The sequence below is a fragment of the Lethenteron reissneri genome, chromosome 45, assembly GCF_015708825.2.
Source record: "Lethenteron reissneri isolate LAM-NWPU_2019-01 chromosome 45, ASM1570882v1, whole genome shotgun sequence".
In the NCBI taxonomy this organism is placed as follows: Eukaryota; Metazoa; Chordata; class Hyperoartia; order Petromyzontiformes; family Petromyzontidae; genus Lethenteron; species Lethenteron reissneri.
The window spans coordinates 11,675,341-11,697,988 of NC_083823.1; the positions used below are offsets into that span (position 1 = coordinate 11,675,341).

At 56.3% G+C, this 22,648-nt stretch overlaps 2 long non-coding RNA genes across 4 annotated transcripts in view; one reads left to right on the forward strand and one right to left on the reverse strand.

Moving 5' to 3' along the window:
- The window catches only part of LOC133353935 (uncharacterized), a 55,862-nt gene that overhangs the window by 27,133 nt on the left and 6,081 nt on the right, over nt 1-22,648 (reverse strand). The gene's annotated exons all lie outside the window — the stretch shown is intronic.
- LOC133353934 (uncharacterized) overlaps nt 5,650-22,648 on the forward strand; it is a 28,922-nt gene continuing 11,923 nt past the window's right edge. Inside the window, exons 1-3 of one of the 3 annotated variants that reach the window (XR_009756500.1) lie at nt 5,650-5,711; nt 15,909-16,157; nt 17,293-17,387. This is a non-coding gene — a long non-coding RNA (uncharacterized LOC133353934). Of the gene's footprint in view, nt 5,712-12,419; nt 12,476-15,060; nt 15,213-15,908; nt 16,158-17,292; nt 17,388-22,648 lie in introns of those variants that run through there. The other 2 variants (XR_009756501.1, XR_009756499.1) reach the window with 2 other exon arrangements.

A 22,648-nucleotide genomic window follows, 5' to 3' on the forward strand; every position in this document is an offset into this window, starting at 1 on the left:
ACTCAGCCCTCACTCACCCACTCAGCCACTCAGTCACTCACTCACTCACACTCACCCACTCAGACACTCACTCACCCACTCACTCACTCACCCACTCAGCTACTCACTCACTCAGACACTCACTCATCCACTCATCACTCACCCACTCAGCTACTCACTCACACACTCACTCACTCAGCCACTCACTCACTCACTCAGCCACTCACAACGCACTCACTCAGTCACTCACTCACACACTCACTCACCACCCACTCAGACACTAACTCAGGCACTCAGTCACTCACTCACACACTCACCCACTCACTCACTCAACCACTCACTCACCCACTCACTCACCCACTCACTCCCCCACTCACTCACCACTCACCCACTCACTCACTCACCCACTCACCCACTCACTCACTCACTCCCACTCACCCACTCAGCCACTCAGTCACTCAATCACTCACACACTCACCCACTCAGACACTCACTCACCCACTCACTCACTCACTCACCCACTCAGCTACTCACTCACTCCCACTCACTCACTCACCCACTCACTCACTCACCCACTCAACTCTGCCACTCACTCACTCAGCCACTCACTCACGCACTCAGTCAGTCACTCACTCACACACTCACTCACTCACCCACTCAGACACTAACTCAGGCACTCAGTCACTCACTCACACACTCACTCACCCACTCAGTCACTCACCCACCCACTCAGCCACTCACTCACTCACCCACTCACTCCCCCACTCACTCACACACTCACTCACTCACTCAGCACTCAGACACTCGCTCACCCACTCACTCACTCATCATCCACTCAGTCACTCACTCACACACTCACTCACTCAGCCACTCACTCACTCACTCAGCCACTCACTCACGCACTCACTCACGCACTCACTCAGTCACTCATCACACATCACTCACTCACCCACTCAGACACTAACTCAGGCACTCAGTCACTCACTCACATCACTCACCCACTCAGTCACTCACCCACCCACTCAGCCACTCACTCACTCACCCACTCATCACCCACTCACTCCCCCACTCACTCCCACTCACTCACTCACTCACATCACCACTCACTCAGCCACTCACTCACCCACTCAGCCACTCAGTCACTCACTCACACACTCACCCACTCAGACACTCACCCACACTCACTCACTCACCCACTCAGCTACTCACTCACTCACCCACTCACTCACCCACTCACTCACACTCTGCCACTCACTCACTCAGCCACTCACTCACGCACTCAGTCAGTCACTCACTCACACACTCACTCACTCACCCACTCAGACACCCACTCACTCACCCACTCAGACACTCACTCAGGCACTCAGTCACTCACTCACACACTCACTCACTCACCCACTCAGTCACTCACCCACCCACTCAGCCACTCACTCACCCACTCAGCCACTCACACTCACCCACCCACTCACCCACTCACCCACCACTCAACTCACTCACTCACTCACCCACCCACTCACCACCCACTCATCACTCAGCCACTCACTCACTCAGCCACTCACTCACCACTCACTCACTCACTCACCCACCCACTCACTCACTCACCCACCCATCACTCACCCACTCACTCACCGACCCACTCACCCACTCACCATCTCACCATCCCACACACCCACTCACTTACCCACTTACCCACCCACACACCCACCCACTCACTCACCACTCATCCACTCACCTGCTCACCACCCACTCACGCACTCACTCAGTCACTCAGTCACTCACTCACACACTCATATACTCAGACACTCACTCACCCCACTCACTCACTCACCCACTCAGCTACTCACTCACTCACCCACTCACTCACCCACTCACTCACTCAGCCACTCACTCACACACACTCACTCACCCACTCAGTCACTCACCCACCCACTCAGCCACTCACTCACCCACTCAGCCACTCACTCATCACCCACCCACTCACCCACTCACCCACCCACTCAACTACTCACTCACTCACCACCCACTCACCAACTCATCATCACTCAGCCACTCCACCCACTCAGGCTTCACTCACTCCACCACTCACTCACCCACCCCCTCCCTCACTCACCCACCCCACTCACTTCCACCCACTCCACTCACCGGACCCACTTCACCCACTCACCATCTCACCATCCCACACACCCACTTCCACTTACCCAACTTACCCACCCACTCCACCCACCCACTCCACTCACCACTCATCCACTCACCTGCTCACCCACCACTCCACGCACTCACGTCAGGTCACTCACTCACACACTCCTCTAATCAGGGAACACTCACTCACCCACTCACTCACTCAACCCACCTCAAGCTACTCACTCACTCACCCACTCACTCACCCCACTCACTCACTCAGCCATCTCACTCACTCAGCCACTCACTCACTCACTCAGCCACTCACTAACCGCACTCACTCAGTCACTTCACTCACACACTCACTCACTCACCCACTCAGACAACTAACTCAGGCATCAGGTCACTCACTGCACACACTCACCCACTCACACTCCACTCACCTCACTCACTCACCCACTCACTCACCCACTCACTCACCCCCTCACCTCACCCACTCACTCACTCTCACCCACTCACCCACTACCCACCCACTTCCACTCACCACTCACCCACTCACATGCTCACCCACCCACTCACGCACTCACTCAGTCACTCAGTCACTCACTCACTCACACACTCACACACTCCGACACTCACTTCCACTCCACTTCACTCACTCACCCATCAGCTACTCACTCACTCACCCACTCACTCAGCCATTCACTCACTCAGCCATCCATCACTCATGCCCACTCACTCACTCAGCCACTCACTCACGCACTCAGCAGTCACTCAGACACTCACTCAGGCACTCAGTCACGCACTCACTCACACAACTCACTCACCACTCAGTCACTCACCCACTCAATCACTCACTCACTCACCCCACTCAGTCACCACTCAACCTCCCCCACTCAGCCCCTCACTCACCCACCCACTCCCAACCAACCTCACCCACCCCCACTTCAGCCACTCACTCACTCACCCAACCCACTCACCCACTCACTCACCCACTCACTCACCCACTCAGCCACTCACTCACCCACTCAGCCACTCAGGCGCTCACGTAATGTTGTTGTTGTTGACGATGTTGTTGTTGTCGTTGTTGTTGACGATGATGATGTTGTTGTTGACGATGTTGATGATGTTGTTGACAATGTTGTTGTTGTTGCTGCCGCTGCAGACGCGCGACTGGAACGAGGAGCTGCAGAGCTGCCGTGAGCTCCCCCACAAGACCGCTGTCACAGAGACTCGTTAGAGAGAGAGAGAGCCACATTCAAGGTGGTGGTCATGGTGGTGGTGATGGTGGTGGTGGTCATGGGGTGGTGATGGTGGTGATGATGGTGGTGGTGGTGGTGGTGATGGTGATGGTGGTGGTGGTGATGGTGGTGATGGTTGTGATGGTGGTGGTGATGGTGGTGGTGATGGTGATGGTGGTGATGGTGGTGGTGGGGGTGGTGGTGGTGGTGGTGGTGATCGTGGTGGTGATGGTGGTGGTGGTGATGGTGGTGATCGTGGTGGTGGAGGTGGTGGGGGAGGTGATGGTGGTGGTGGGTGATGGTGGTGATGATGGTGGTGGTGGTGATGGTGGTGGTGATGTTGTGATGGCGGTGGTGGGGGCGGTGTTGGTGGCGCTGGTGGTTGTGATGGTGGTGGTGGTGGTGATGGTGGTGGTGGTGATGGTGGTGGTGGTGTGATGGTGGTGGTGATGGTGGTGGTGGCGATGGTGGCGGTGGTGGTTATAATGGTGGTGGTGGTGGTGGCGATGGTGGCGGTGGTAGTTGTGATGGTGGTGGTGATGGTGGTGGTGGTGGGGGTGGTGGTGATGGTGGTGGTGGGGTGGGTGGTGGTAGTGATGGGGGTGGTGGTGGTGGTGTGCAGCGGCCAGCAACAACATGATGGTGGTGATGATGGTGATGATGGTGGTGGTGGTGATGGTGGTGGTGGCGGTGATGGCCATCAACCTGGGGGAGGAGCCCCGCTCACACATGTTCATCTAGAACAACAACTTCTTTAGGTGCCACCATCACCACCACCATCACCACCACCATCACTACCATCACCACCATCACCACCACCATCACCAACACCATCATCATCACCACCATCACCACCATCACCACTACCACCACAACCATCATCCCCACCATCACCACCACCATCACCACCATCACCACCACCATCACCACCCCCCCCATCACCACTACTCACCACTACCACCACTACTCACCACTACCACCACTACTCACCACCACTCACCGCTCACCACCACCACCACTCACCACTACTCACCACTACTCACCACCACTCACCACCACTCACCACTACCACTCACCACCGCTCACCACTCACTACTCACTACTCTCCACTCACCAGCACCGGTAACCACCACTCACCACTGCTCACCACCGCTCACCACCATTCAGTCACCACTCACCACCACTCACCACCACCGCTCACCACCACCCGCTCACCACTCACCACCCTTCCCTATCTCTTAACATTGTCCCATAGACTTTCTATGGGAACCGGTTCCCTATCACCACTCACTCACCACTCTCACCATACACTCACTCACCACACACTCACCACTCACTCACCACGCATCACTCACCACTCACTCACCACTCACTCATCACTCACTCACCACTCACTCACTCACCACTTCGCTCACTCACCACTCACTCACCACTCACTCACCACTCACTCACTCACCCACCCACTCACTCACTCACCCACCCACTCACTCACCCACTCACTCACCCACCCACTCACCCACTCACCATCTCACCATCCCACACACCCACTCACTCACCCACTTACCCACCCACTCACCCACTCACCCACCCACTCACTCACCACTCATCCACTCACCTGCTCACCCACCACACCACTCACGCACTCACTCAGTCACTCAGTCACTCACTCACACACTCACCCACTCAGACACTCGCTCACCCACTCACTCACTCACCCACTCAGCTACTCACTCACTCACCCACTCACTCACCACTCACTCACTCAGACCATTCACTCACTCAGCCACTCACTCACGCACTCACTCAGTCAGCCACTCACTCACACAATCACTCACTCACCCACTCAGACACTCACTCAGGCACTCAGTCACTCACTCACTCAAACACTCACTCACCCACTCAGTCACTCACCCCACCCACTCAGCCACTCACTTCACCCACTCAGCCACTCACTCACTCACCCACCCACTCACCCACTCACCCACCCACTCAGCCACTCACTCACCCACGCACTCACCCACTCAGCCACTCACTCCTCACTCAGCCACTCACTCACTCACCCACTCACTCACCCACTCACTCCCCCACCTCACTCACCCACTCACTCACTCACCCACTCACTCAGCCACTCACTCACCCACTCAGCCACTCAGGCGCTCACGTAATGTTGTTGTTGATGTTGTTGTTGACGATGTTGTTGTTGTTGTTGACGATGATGATGTTGTTGTTGACGATGTTGATGATGTCGTTGACAATGTTGTTGTTGCTGCCGCTGCAGACGCGCGACTGGAACGAGCAGCTGCAGAGCTGCCGTGAGCTCCCCCACAAGACGCTGTCACAGAGACTCGTTAGAGAGAGACAGCCACATTCAAGGTGGTGGTGGTGATGGTGGTGATGGTGGTGGTGGTGATGGTGGTGATGGGGGTGGTGATGGTGGTGATGATGGTGGTGGTGGTGATGGTGGTGATGGTGGTGATGGTGGTGGTGATGGTGGTGGTGGTGGTGGTGATGGTGGTGGTGATGGCGATGGTGATGGTGATGGTGGTGGTGATGGTGATGATGGTGGTGGTGGTGATGGTGGCGGTGGTGGTGATGGTGATGGTGGTGGGGGAGGTGTGGTGGTGGTGATGGTGGTGGTGATGGTGGTGGTGGTGATGGTGGTGGTGATGGTGATGATTGTGGTGGTGGTGGTGATGGTAGTGGTGGTGATGGTGATGGTGGTGATGGTGGTGATGATGGTGGTGGTGATGGTGGTGGTGATGTTGGGGGTGGTGGTGGTGGGGGTGGTGGTGATGGTGGTGGTGGGGGTGGTGGTGATGGTGGTGGTGGGGGTGGTGGTGGTAGAGATGGGGGTGGTGGTGGTGGTGGTGATGATGGAGGTGATGATGGTGATGATGGTGATGATGATGGTGATGGTGGTGGTGATGGTGGTGGTGGTGGTGATGATGGTGGTGGTGGTGATGATGGTGGTGGTGGTGATGATGGTGGTGGTGGTGATGGTGGTGGTGGTGGTGGTGATGGTGGTGGGTGGTGGGGATGGTGGTGGTGGTGATGGTGGTGGTGGTGTTGGTGGTGATGGTGATGGTGGTGGTGATGGTGATGGTGGTGGTGATGGTGGTGGTGATGTTGGTGATGGCGGTGGTGGGGGGCTGGGTGGTGGCGATGGTGGTGGTGATGGTGGTGGTGATGGTGGTGGTTGTGATGGTGGTGGTGGTGGTGATTGGTGGTGGTGGTGGTGGTGATGGTGGTGGTGGTGATGGTGGGGTGATGGTGGTGATGGGTATGTGGTGATGTTGGTGATGGCGGTGGTGGGGGCTGGGTGGTGGCGATGGTGGTGGTTATGGTGGTGGTGATGGTGGTGGTGGTGATGGTGGTGGTGGTGATGGTGGTGGTGGTGATGGTGGTGGTGGCGGTGATGGCCATCAACCTGGGGGAGGAGCCCCGCTCACACATGTTCATCTGAACAACAACTTCTTTAGGTGCCACCACCACCATCACCACCACCATCACCACCACCATCACCACCATCACCACCACCACCATCACCACCATCACCACCACCATCACCACCATCACCACCATCACCATCATCACCACCATCACCACCAGCATCACCATCATCACCATCATCACCACCACCATCATCATCACCACCATCACCACCATCACCACTACCATCATCACCATCACCACAACCATCATCACCACCATCACCACCACCATCACCACCATCACCACCATCACCACCACCATCACCACCCCCCCCTATCACCACTACTCACCGCTACCACCACTACTCACCACTACCACCACTACTCACCACCACTCACCGCTCACCACCACCACCACTCACCACTACCACTCACCACTACTCACCAACACTCACCACCACCACCACTCACCACTACCACTCACCACCCGCTCACCACTCACTACTCTCCACTCACCAGCACCGGTAACCTCCACTCACCACTGCTCACCAGCGCTCACCAGCGCTCACCAGCGCTCACCACCATTCAGTCACCACTCACCACCACTCACCACCACCGCTCACCACCACCGCTCACCACTCACCACCCTTCCCTATCTCTTAACATTGCCCCATAGACTTTCTATGGGAACCGGTTCCCTATCTCTAACATTGCCCCATAGACTTTCTACGGGAACCGGTTCCCTATCTCTTAACATTGTCCCATAGACTTTCTATGGGAACCGGTTCCCTATCACCACTCACTCACCACTCTCACCACTCACTCACTCACCACACACTCACTCACCACACACTCACTCACCACTCTCACCACTCACTCATCACCACTCACTCACCACTCACTCACTCACCACTCACTCACCACACACTCACCACTCATCACACACTCAACCACTCACCCACCCACTCACTCACCCACCCACTCACTCACCCACCCACTCACTCACCACTCACCCACCCACCCACTCACCCACTCACGCACTCACTCAGTCACTCACTCAGCCACTCACTCACGCACTCACTCAGTCACTCACTCACACACTCACTCACCCACTCAGACACTAACTCAGGCACTCAGTCACTCACCCACTCAGTCACTCACCCACCACTCAGCCACTCACTCACCCACTCACTCACCTACTCACTCCCCCCACTCACTCACCCACTCACTCACTCACCCACTCACCCACTCACTCAGCCACACACTCACCCACTCAGCCACTCAGTCACTCACTCACTCACTCACACACTCAGACACTCACTCACCCACTCACTCACTCACCCACTCAGCTACTCACTCACTCAGACACTCACTCACCCACTCACCCACTCAGCTACTCACTCACACACTCACTCACTCAGCCAACTCACTCACGCACTCACTCAGTCACTCACTCACTCACCCACTCAGACACTAACTCAGGCACTCAGTCACTCACTCACACACTCACTCACCCACTCAGTCACTCACCCACCCACTCAGCCACTCACTCACCCACTCACTCACCCACTCACTCCCACACTCACTCACCCACTCACCCACTCACTCACTCACCCACTCACCCACTCACTCAGACACCTCACTCACCCACTCACTCACTGACCCACTCAGTCACTCACACACTCAGCCACTCACTCACTCACTCAGCCACTCACTCACGCACTCACTCACGCACTCACTCAGTCACTCACTCACACACTCACTCACTCACCTCACCCACTCAGACACTACTCAGGCACTCAGTCACTCACTCACACACTCACTCACCCCACTCAGTCACTCACCCACCCACTCAGCCACTCACTCACCCACTCACTCACCCACTCACTCCCCCACTCACTCACCACTCACTCACCCACTCACCCACTCACTCAGCCACTCACTCACCCACTCAGCCACTCAGTCACTCACTCACTCACACACTCACCCACTCAGACACTCACTCACCCACTCACTCACTCACCCACTCAGCTACTCACTCACTCAGACACTCACTCATCCACTCACTCACTCACCCACTCAGCTACTCACTCACACACTCACTCACTCAGCCACTCACTCACTCACTCAGCCACTCTCTCACGCACTCACTCAGTCACTCACTCACACACTCACTCACTCACCCACTCAGACACTAACTCAGGCACTCAGTCACTCACTCACACACTCACTCACCCACTCAGTCACTCACCCACCCACTCAGCCACTCACTCACCCACTCACCCACTCACTCCCCCACTCACTCACCCACTCACTCACTCACCCACTCACCCACTCACTCAGACACTCACTCACCCACTCACTCACTCACCCACTCAGTCACTCACTCACACACTCACTCACTCAGCCACTCACTCACTCAGCCCACTCACTCACTCAGCCACTCACTCACGCACTCACTCAGTCACTCACTCACACACTCACTCACTCACCCACTCAGACACTAACTCAGGCACTCAGTCATTCACTCACACACTCACTCACCCACTCAGTCACTCACCCACCCACTCAGCCACTCACTCACCCACTCACTCACCCACTCACTCCCCCACTCACTCACCCACTCACTCACTCACCCACTCACTCAGCCACTCACTCACCCACTCAGCCACTCAGTCACTCACTCACTCACACACTCACCCACTCAGACACTCACTCACCCACTCAGCCACTCACTCACTCACCCACCCACTCACCCACTCACCCACCCACTCAACCACTCACTCACTCACTCACCCACCCACTCACTCATCCACTCAGCCACTTACTCACTCAGCCACTCACTCACCACTCACTCACTCACCCACCCACTCACTCACCCACCCACTCACTCACCCACTCATTCACTGACCCACTCACCCGCTCACCCACTCACCCAGTCACTCAGTCACTCAGTCACTCACTCACTCACACACTCACCCACTCAGACACTCACTCACCCACTCATTCACCCACTCAGCTACTCACTCACTCACCCACTCACTCACTCAGCCACTCACTCACTCACTCGGCCACTCACTAACGCACTCACTCAGTCACTCACTCACACACTCACTCACTCACCCACTCAGACACTAACTCAGGCACTCAGTCACTCACTCACACACTCACCCACTCACTCACTCAACCACTCACTCACCCACTCACCCACTCACTCCCCCACTCACTCACCCACTCACTCACCCACTCACCCACTCACCCACTCACTCACTCACCCACTCACCCACTCACTCAGCCACTCACTCACCCACTCAGCCACTCAGTCACTCAATCACTCACACACTCACCCACTCAGACACTCACTCACCCACTCACTCACTCACTCACCCACTCAGCTACTCACTCACTCACGCACTCACTCACCCACTCACTCACTCACCCACTCACTCACTCTGCCACTCACTCACTCAGCCACTCACTCACGCACTCAGTCAGTCACTCACTCACACACTCACTCACTCACCCACTCAGACACTAACTCAGGCACTCAGTCACTCACTCACACACTCACTCACCCACTCAGTCACTCACCCACCCACTCAGCCACTCACTCACTCACCCACTCACTCCCCCACTCACTCACACACTCACTCACTCACTCACCCACTCACCCACTCACTCAGACACTCGCTCACCCACTCACTCACTCACTCAGCCACTCACTCACTCACTCAGCCACTCACTCACGCACTCACTCACGCACTCACTCAGTCACTCACTCACACACTCACTCACTCACCCACTCAGACACTAACTCAGGCACTCAGTCACTCACTCACACACTCACTCACCCACTCAGTCACTCACCCACCCACTCAGCCACTCACTCACTCACCCACTCACTCACCCACTCACTCCCCCACTCACTCACCCACTCACTCACTCACTCACCCACTCACCCACTCACTCAGCCACTCACTCACCCACTCAACCACTCAGTCACTCACTCACACACTCACCCACTCAGACACTCACTCACCCACTCAGCTACTCACTCACTCACCCACTCACTCACCCACTCACTCACTCACTCACTCTGCCACTCACTCATTCAGCCACTCACTCACGCACTCAGTCAGTCACTCACTCACACACTCACTCACCCACTCAGACACTCACTCACCCACTCAGACACTCACTCAGGCACTCAGTCACTCACTCACACACTCACTCACCCACCCACTCAACCACTCACTCACTCACCCACCCACTCACCCACTCACTCATCCACTCAGCTACTCACTCACTCACCCACCCACTCAGCCACTCACTCACCCACTCAGCCACTCACTCACTCACCCACCCACTCACCCACTCACCCACCCACTCAACCACTCACTCACTCACTCACCCACCCACTCACCCACTCACTCATCCACTCAGCCACTCACTCACTCAGCCACTCACTCACCACTCACTCACCCACCCACTCACTCACCCACCCACTCACTCACCCACTCACTCACCGACCCACTCACCCACTCACCATCTCACCATCCCACACACCCACTCACTCACCCACTTACCCACTCACCCACTCACCCACCCACTCACTCATCCACCCACTCACTCACCACTCACCCACTCACCCGCTCACCCACCCACTCACCCACTCACTCAGTCACTCAGTCACTCACTCACTCACACACTCATATACTCAGACACTCACTCACCCACTCACTCACCCACTCAGCTGCTCACTCACTCACCCACTCACTCACTCAACCACTCACTCACTCACCCACTCACTCACTCAGCCACTCACTCACTCACTCAGCCACTCACTAACGCACTCACTCAGTCACTCACTCACACACTCACTCACTCACTCACCCACTCAGACACTAACTCAGGCACTCAGTCACTCACTCACACACTCACCCACTCACTCACTCACTCAACCACTCACTCACCCACTCACTCACCCACTCACTCCCCCACTCACTCACCCACTCACTCACTCACTCACCCACTCACCCACTCACTCAGCCACTCACTCACCCACTCAGCCACTCAGTCACTCACTCACTCACTCACACACTCACCCACTCAGACACTCACTCACCCACTCACTCACTCACTCACCCACTCAGCTACTCACTCACTCACCCACTCACTCACTCACCCACTCACTCACTCACCCACTCACTCACTCTGCCACTCACTCACTCAGCCACTCACTCACGCACTCAGTCAGTCACTCACTCACCCACTCAGACACTCACTCAGGCACTCAGTCACTCACTCACACACTCACTCACTCACTCACCCACTCAGTCACTCACTCACCCACTCAGCCACTCACTCACCCACCCACTCACCCACTCACCCACCCACTCAGCCACTCACTCACTCACCCACCCACTCACCCACTCACTCACCCACTCACTCACCCACTCAGCCACTCACTCACCCACTCAGCCACTCAGGCGCTCACGTAATGTTGTTGTTGTTGACGATGTTGTTGTCGTTGTTGTTGACGATGATGATGTTGTTGTTGACGATGTTGATGATGTTGTTGACAATGTTGTTGTTGTTGCTGCCGCTGCAGACGCGCGACTGGAACGAGGAGCTGCAGAGCTGCCGTGAGCTCCCCCACAAGACGCTGTCACAGAGACTCGTTAGAGAGAGAGAGCCACATTCAAGGTGGTGGTCATGGTGGTGGTGATGGTGGTGATGGTGGTGGTGGTCATGGGGGTGGTGGTGGTGATGATGGTGGTGGTGGTGGTGATGGTGATGGTGGTGGTGATGGTGGTGGTGGTGATGGTGGTGGTGGTGATGGTGGTGATGGTGGTGATGGTGGTGGTGATGGTGGGGGTGGTGGTGGTGGTGGTGGTGATGGTGGTGGTGGTGATGGTGGTGATGGTGGTGGTGGAGGTGGTGGGGGAGGTGATGGTGGTGGTGGTGGTGGTGGTGATGGTGGTGGTGATGGTGATGGTGGTGGTGGTGATGGTGGTGATGGTGGTGATGATGGTGGTGATGGTGATGGTGGTGGTGGTGGTGATGGTGGTGGTGATGTTGGTGATGGCGGTGGTGGGGGCGGTGTTGGTGGCGCTGGTGGTTGTGATGGTGGTGGTGGTGGTGATGGGGTTGGTGGTGGTGATGGTGGTGGTGGTGGTGGCGATGGTGGCGGTGGTGGTTATAATGGTGGTGGTGGTGGTGGTGGTGATGGTGGTGGTGATGGTGGTGGTGGCGATGGTGGCGGTGGTGGTTATAATGGTGGTGGTGGTGGTGATGGTGGTGGTGGCGGTGATGGCCATCAACCTGGGGGAGGAGCCCCGCTCACACATGTTCATCTAGAACAACAACTTCTTTAGGTGCCACCACCACCATCACCACCACCATCACCACCACCATCACCACCATCACCACCACCACCATCACCACCATCACTACCATCACCATCATCACCACCACCATTACCACCACCATCACTACCACCATCACCACCACCACCATCACCACCATCACCACCACCATCACCACCATCACCACCACCATCACCACCACCATCACCACCACCATCACCACCACCATCACCACCACCATCACCACCACCATCACCACCATCACCACCACCACCATCACCACCATCACTACCATCACCACCATCACCACCACCATCACCACCACCATCACCACCACCATCACCACCATCACCACCACCACCATCACCACCATCACTACCATCGCCATCATCACCACCACCATTACCACCACCATCACTACCACCATCATCATCACCACCATCACCACCATCACCACTACCACCATCACCATCACCACAACCATCATCCCCACCATCACCACCACCATCACCACCATCACCACCACCATCACCACCCCCCCCATCACCACTACTCACCACTACCACCACTACTCACCACTACCACCACTACTCACCACCACTACTCACCACCACTCACCGCTCACCACCACCACCACCACTCACCACTACCACTTACCACCACTCACCACCACTCACCACTACCACTCACCACCGCTCACCCCTCACTACTCACTACTCACTACTCTCCACTCACCAGCACCGGTAACCACCACTCACCACTGCTCACCAGCGCTCACCACCGCTCACCACCATTCAGTCACCACTCACTACCACTCACCACCACCGCTCACCACCACCGCTCACCACTCACCACCCTTCCCTATCTCTTAACATTGTCCCATAGACTTTCTATGGGAACCAATTCCCTATCTCTTAACATTGTACCATAGACTTTCTATGGGAACCGGTTCCCTATCTCTTAACATTGTACCATAGACTTTCTATGGGAACCGATTCCCTATCACCACTCACTCACCACTCTCACCATACACTCACTCACCACACACTCACTCACCACTCACTCACCACTCATCACTCACCACTCACTCACCACTCACTCGCTCACTCACCACTCACTCACCACTCACTCACCACTCACTCGCTCACTCACCACTCACTCACCACTCACTCACCACTCACCCACCCACTCACCCACCCACTCACTCACCCACTCACTCACTCACCATCTCACCATCCCACACACCCACTCACTCACCCACTTACCCACCCACTCACCCACTCACCCACCCACTCACTCACCACTCACCCACTCACCTGCTCACCCACCCACTCACGCACTCACTCAGTCACTCAGTCACTCACTCACTCACTCACACACTCACCCACTCAGACACTCACTCACCCACTCACTCACCCACTCAGCTACTCACTCACTCACTCACCCACTCACTCACTCAGCCATTCACTCACTCAACCACTCACTCACGCACTCACTCAGTCAGCCACTCACTCACACACTCACTCACCCACTCAGACACTCACTCAGGCACTCAGTCACTCACTCACTCACACACTCACTCACCCACTCAGTCACTCACCCACTCAGTCACTCACCCACCCACTCAGCCACTCACTCACCCACTCAGCCACTCACTCACCCACCCACTCACCCACCCACTCAGCCACTCACTCACCCACGCACTCACCCACTCAGCCACTCACTCACTCAGCCACTCACTCACCCACTCACTCACCCACTCATCCCCCACTCACTCACCCACTCACTTACTCACCCACTCACCCACTCACTCAGCCACTCACTCACCCACTCAGCCACTCAGGCGCTCACATAATGTTGTTGTTGTTGATGTTGTTGTTGACGATGTTGTTGTTGTCGTTGTTGTTGACGATGATGATGTTGTTGTTGACGATGTTGATGATGTCGTTGACAATGTTGTTGTTGCTGCCGCTGCAGACGCGCGACTGGAACGAGCAGCTGCAGAGCTGCCATGAGCTCCCCCCACAAGACGCTGTCACAGAGACTCGTTAGAGAGAGAGAGAGCCACATTCAAGGTGGTGGTGGTGATGGTGGTGATGGTGGTGGTGGTGATGGTGGTGATGGGGGTGGTGATGGTGGTGATGGTGGTGGGTGGTGGTGATGGTGGTGATGGTGGTGGTGATGGTGGTGGTGGTGATGGCGATGGCGGTGGTGATGGTGATGGTGGTGATGGTGGTGGTAATGGTGGTGGTGGTGATGGTGATGATGGTGGTGGTGGTGATGGTGGCGGTGGTGGTGGTGATGGTGGTGGGGGAGGTGATGGTGGTGGTGATGGTGGTGGTGGTGGTGATGGTGATGATGGTGATGGTGGTGATGGTGGTGGTGGTGATGGTGGTGGTGGTGTTGATGGTGATGGTGGTGATGGTGGTGGTGATGATGGTGGTGGTGATGTTGGGGGTGATGGGGGTGGTGATGATAGTGGTGATGATGGTGATGGTGGTGGTGGTGGTGCTGATGGTGGTGGTGGTGATGGTGGTGGTGGTGGTTGTGGTGGTGGTGATGGTGGTGGTGATGGGGGGTGGTGGTGATGGTGGTGGTAGTGGGGTGGTGGGGGTGGTGGTGGGGGTGGTGGTGGTGGGGGGCGTTGGTGGGGGTGGTGGCGGTGGTGGGGGCGTTGGTGGGGGCGGTGGTGGCGGTGGTGATGGTAATGATGGTGATGGTGCTGGTGGTGATGGTGCTGCTGCTAATCATGATGATGCTGTTGGCTCCAGGTCCCACCACCGATGGGCGCTGCCGGTGCGTCGTCTCTGGTTGACGCTGCTCAGCAAGGAGCAGCTTCACTCCACGATCCTGCGCTACTCACTCACTCACCCACTCACTCACCCACTCACTCACCCACTCACTCACTCACCCACTCACTCAGCCACTCACTCACCCACTCACTCACTCACCCACTCACTCACTCACAAGCTTCACTCCACGTTCCTGCGCTACTCACTCGCAGGCGGCCACAGCACGAGGTGAGCTCACTCACTCACCCACTCACCCGCATACTCACCCACTCACTCGCTCGCTCGCTCACCCACTCACTCGCTCAGCCACTCGCTCGCTCACTCACTTGCTCACTCACCCACTCACTCACTCACCCACTCACTCAGCCAATCACTCGCTCGCTCTCCCACTCACTCGCTCGCTCACCCACTCACTCGCTCAGCCACTTGCTCGCTCACTCACTTGCTCACTCACCCACTCACTCACCCACTCACTCAGCCAATCGCTCGCTCGCTCGCTCACCCACTCACTCGCTCAGCCACTTGCTCGCTCACTCACCCGCTCACTCACCCACTCACTCACCCACTCACTCACTCACCCACTCACTCAGCCACTCACTCACTCAGCCCTCGCTCACTCGCTCGCTCGCTCAGCCACTCGCTCACTCGCTCGCTCAACCACTTGCTCACTCACTCACCCACTCACTCGCTCAGCCAATCGCTCGCTCGCTCACTCGCTCACTCACTCACTCACCCAGCCACTCACTCACTCTCTCGCTAGCTCGCTCACTCACTCACTCGCTCACTCACTCACCCAGCCACTCACTCACTCTCTCGCTAGCTCGCTCACTCACTCACTCGCTCGCTCGCTCACTCACTCATTCACTCACTCACCCAGCCACTCACTCACTCTCTCTCTAGCTCGCTCACTCCCTCACTCACTCACCCACTCAGCCACTCACTCACTCAGCCACTCACCCACTCACTCACCCACTCAGCCACTCACTCACCCACCGACTCACCCACTCACCCACCCACTCAGCCACTCACTCACTCACCCACCCACTTACCCACTCACTCACCCACTCAATCACTCACTCACTCACTCAGCCACTCACTCACTCACCCACTCACACACTCACTCACTCACCCACTCACTCAGCCACTCACTCACCCACTCAGCCACTCAGGCGCTCACGTAATGTTATTGTTGTTGATGTCGTTGTTGACGATGTTGTTGTTGACGATGTTGTTGTTTTCGTTGTTGTTGACGATGTTGATGTTGTTGAAGATGATGATGTTGTTGTTGTTGACGATGATGATGTTGTTGTTGACGATGTTGATGATGTTGTTGACAATGTTGTTGTTGTTGCTGCCGCTGCAGACGCGCGACTGGAACGAGGAGCTGCAGAGCTGCCGTGAGCTCCCCCACAAGACGCTGTCACAGAGACTCGTTAGAGAGAGACAGCCACATTCAAGGTGGTGGTCATGGTGGTGGTGATGGTGGTGATGGTGGTGGTGGTCATGGGGGTGGTGATGGTGGTGATGATGGTGGTGGTGATGGTGGTGATGATGGTGGTGGTGGTGGTGGTGATGGTGATGGTGGTGGTAATGGTGGTGGTGGGTGGTGATGGTGGTGATGGTGGTGATGGTGGTGATGGTGTTGATGGGGGTGGTGATGGTGGTGATGATGGTGGTGGTGGTGGTGATGGTGGTGATGGTGGTGATGGTTGTGATGGTGATGGTGGTGATGGTTGTGATGGTGGGTGATGGTTGTGATGGTGGTGGTGATGGTGGTGATGGTTGTGATGGTGGTGATGGTTGTGATGGTGGTGGTGATGGTGGTGGTGGTGGTGGTGATGGTGGTCGTGGTGATGGTGGTGGTGATGGTGGTGGTGGTGATGGTGGTGGTGATGGTGGGGGTGGTGGTGGTGATCGTGGTGGTGATGGTGGTGGTGATGGTGTGTGATGGTTGGTGGTGATGTGTGTGGTGATCGTGGTGGTGATGGTGGTGGTGTGATGGTGTGATGGTGGTGGTGATGGTGGGATGGTGGTGGTGGTGGTGTGATGGTGGTGGTGGTGGTGATGCTGGTGGTGGGTGGCTGGTGGTGATGGTGGTGGTGGCGATGGTGGTGGTTGTGGTGATGGTGGTGGTGGGATGGTGGTGGTGATGGTGGTGGTGGCGGTGATGGCCATCAACCGGGGGGAGGAGCCGCTCACACATGTTCATCGGAACACAACTTCTTTAGGTGCCATACATCCCACCACCACCACAATCATCATCACCACCACCCCCCCATCACCACTACCCACCACTACTCACCATACCACCCACTACCACCACTACTCACCAATACCACCACTCACCACTACCACCACTCACCGCTCCACCACACTCCCGCTCACCACCATCAAATCACCACTACACTCACCACTACTCACCACCACTCACCACCACCACTCACCACTACCACTCACCACCGCTCACCACTCACTACTACAATACTCTCCACTCACCAGCACCGGTAATCACCACTCACCACTGCTCACCAGCGCTCAACCAGCGCTCTCACCACCGCTCACCACCATTCAGTCACCACTCACCACCGCTCACCACCAACCGCTCACCCACTCACACCCTTCCCTATCTCTTAACATTGTCCCATAGACTTTCTATGGGAACGGTTCCCTATCTCTTACACATTGTCCCATAGACTTTCTATGGGAACGGTCTCCCTATCACTTACTCACTCACCACTCTCACCACTCACTCACCACACACTCACTCACCACTCATCACTCACCACTCACTCACCATCACTAACTCACCACTCACTCACTCACTGACCACACTCACCAATCATCACTCACTCACACTCACTCACTCACTCACCACTCGCTCACTACACTCACTCACTCACTCACCCACTCACTCACACTCACTCACTCACCCACCCACTCACTCACTCACCCACCCCATCCACTCACTCACTCACCCACCCACTCACTCACTCACCCACCCACTCACCATCTCACCATCTCACATCCCAACACCCCAGCTCACTCACCCACTTACCACCCAATCCACCCACCCCACTTACTCACCACTCACCCCACTCACCCGCTCACCCACCCACCCACTCACGCACTCACTCAGTCACTCAGTCACTCAGTCACTCACTCACACACTCACTCACCCACTCAGACACTCACTCACCCACTCACTCACTCACTCACCCACTCAGCTACTCCCCTTCACCCACCCACTCACACCACTCACTCACTCAGCCACTCACTCACTCAGCCACTCACTCTCTCACCCTCTCAGACACTCACTCAGGCTCTCAGTCACTCACTCACTCACTCACCCACTCAGTCACTCACTCAGGCACTCAGTCACTCACTCACACTCACTCACTCATCACCACCCACTCACTACCCACCCACTCACTCACCCATCATTCACGACCCACTCCGCTCACCCACTCACCCAGTCACTCAGTCACTCAGTCACTCACTCACTCACACACTCACCCACTCAGACACTCACTCACCCACTCATTCACCCACTCAGCTACTCACTCACTCACCCACTCACTCACTCAGCCACTCACTCACTCACTCGGCCATCACTAACGCACTCACTCAGTCACTCACTCACACATCACTCACTCACCCACTCAGGACACTAACTCAGGCACTCAGTCACTCACTCACACAATCACCCAACTCACTCACTCAACCACTCACTCACCCACTCACTCACCCACTCACTCCCCCACTCACTCACCCACTCACTCACCCACTCACCCACTCACCCACTCACTCACTCACCCACTCACCCACTCACTCAGCCACTCACTCACCCACTCAGCCACTCAGTCACTCAATCACTCACACACTCACCCACTCAGAACACTCACTCACCCACTCACTCACTCACTCACCCACTCAGCTACTCACTCACTCACGCACTCACTCACTCACCCACTCACTCACTCACCCACTCACTCACTCTGCCACTCACTCACTCAGCCACTCACTCACGCACTCAGTCAGTCACTCACTCACACACTCAGTCAGTCACTCACTCACACACCTCACTCACATCACCCACTCAGACACTAACTCAGGCACTCAGTCACTCACTCACACACTCACTCACCCACTCAGTCACTCACCCACCCACTCAGCCACTCACTCACTCACCCACTCACTCACACACTCACTCACTCACTCACTCACCCACTCACCCACTCACTCAGACACTCGCTCACACACTCACTCACTCACAGCCACTCACTCACTCACTCAGCCACTCACTCACGCACTCACTCACGCACTCACTCAGGTCACTCACTCACACACTCACTCACTCACCCACTCAGACACTAACTCAGGCACATCAGTCACTCACTCACACACTCAACTCACCCACTCAGTCACTCACCCACCCACTCAGCCACTCACTCACTCACCCACTCACTCACCCACTCACTCCCCACTCACTCACTCACTCACCCACTCACCCACTCACTCAGCCACTCACTCACCCACTCAACCACTCAGTCACTCACTCACACTCACCCACTCAGACACTCACTCACCCACTCAGCTATCACTCACTCACCCACTCACTCACCACTCACTCACTCACTCACTCTGCCACTCACTCACTCAGCCACTCACTCACGCACTCAGTCAGTCACTCACTCACACACTCACTCACTCACCCACTCAGACACTCCTCACTCACCCACTCAGACACTCACTCAGGCACTCAGTCACTCACTCACACACTCACTCACTCACCCACCCACTCAACCACTCACTCACCCACCCACTCACCCACTCACTCATCCACTCAGCTACTCACTCACTCACCACCCACTCAGCCACTCACTCACCACTCAGCCACTCACTCACTCACCCACCCACTCACCCACTCACCACCCACTCAACCACTCACTAACTCACTCAACCACCCACTCACCATCACTCATCCACTCAGCCACTCATCCTAAGCCACTCACTCACCACTCACCTCACCCACCACTACACTCAACACCACTCAATCACCCACTCACTCACCGACCCACCACCCACTCCACATCTCACCATCCCACACACCCCTCATCACCCACTTCCCCACTCACCCATCACCCACCCACTACATCATAACACCCACTCACCACCACTCACCCACTCAACGCTCACCACCCACTCACCCACTCAACAGTCCTCAGTCACTCACTCATCACCCAATCATATACTCAGACACTCACCACCCACTAACTAACCCACTCAGTGCCGTCACTCACTCACCCACTCACTCACTTCTACCCACCACTCACTCACTCACCCACTCACTCACTCAGCACTCACTATCATCAGCCACTCACTAACGCACTCACTCGTCACTCACTCACACACTCCACTCACTCACCCACTACAGGACCACAACTCAGGCACTCAGTCACTCACTCACACACTCACCCACTCACTCACTCACTCAACCACTCACTCACCCACTCACTCACCCACTCACCCCCACTCACTCACCACTCACTCACTCAGCCACCCACTCACCACTCACTCAGCCACTCACTCACCCACTCAGCCACTCAGTCACTCACTCACTCACTCACTCACACACTCACCCACTCAGACACTCACTCACCCACTCACTCACTCACTCACCCACTCAGCTACTCACTCACTCACACTCACTCACCCACTCACACTCACTCACCACCCACTCACTCACTCTGCCACTCACTCACGCACCACTCACTCACGCACTCAGTCAGTCACTCACTCACCCACTCAGACACTCACTCAGGCACTCAGTCACTCACTCACACACTCACTCACTCACTCACCACTCAGTCACTCACTCACCCACTCAGCCACTCACTCACCACCCACTCACCCACTCACCCACCCACTCAGCCACTCACTCACTCACCCATCCACTCACCACCCACTCACCCACTCACTCATCCACTCAGCCACTCACTCACTCAGCCACTCACTCACCACTCACTCACCCACCCACTCACTCACCCACCCACTCACTCACCACTCACTCACCGACCCACTCACCCACTCACCATCTCACCATCCCACACACCACTCACTCACCCACTTACCCACTCACCCCACCACCCACTCACTCATCCACCCACTCAACTCACCACTCACCACTCACCCGCTCACCCACCCACCACCCACTCACTCAGTCACTCAGTCACTCACTCACTCACACACTCATATACTCAGACACTCACTCACCCACTCATCACCCACTCAGCTGCTCACTCACTCACCCACTCACTCACTCAACCACTCACTCACACCACTCACACTCAGCCACTCACTCACTCACTCAGCCACTCACTAACGCACTCATCAGTCACTCACTCACACATCACTCACTCACCCACTCAGACACTAACTCAGGCACTCAGCACTCACTCACACTCACCACTCACTCACCACTCAACCACTCACTCACCCACATCACCCACTCACTCCCCACTCACTCACCCACTCACTCACTCACCCACTCACCCACTCACTCAGCCACCCTCCACTCAGCCACTCAGTCACTCACTCACTCACTCACTCACACCACTCACCCACTCAGACACTCACTCACCCACATCACTCACTACCCACTCAGCACTCATCACTCACCCACTCACACTCACCCACTCACTCACTCACCCACTCACTCA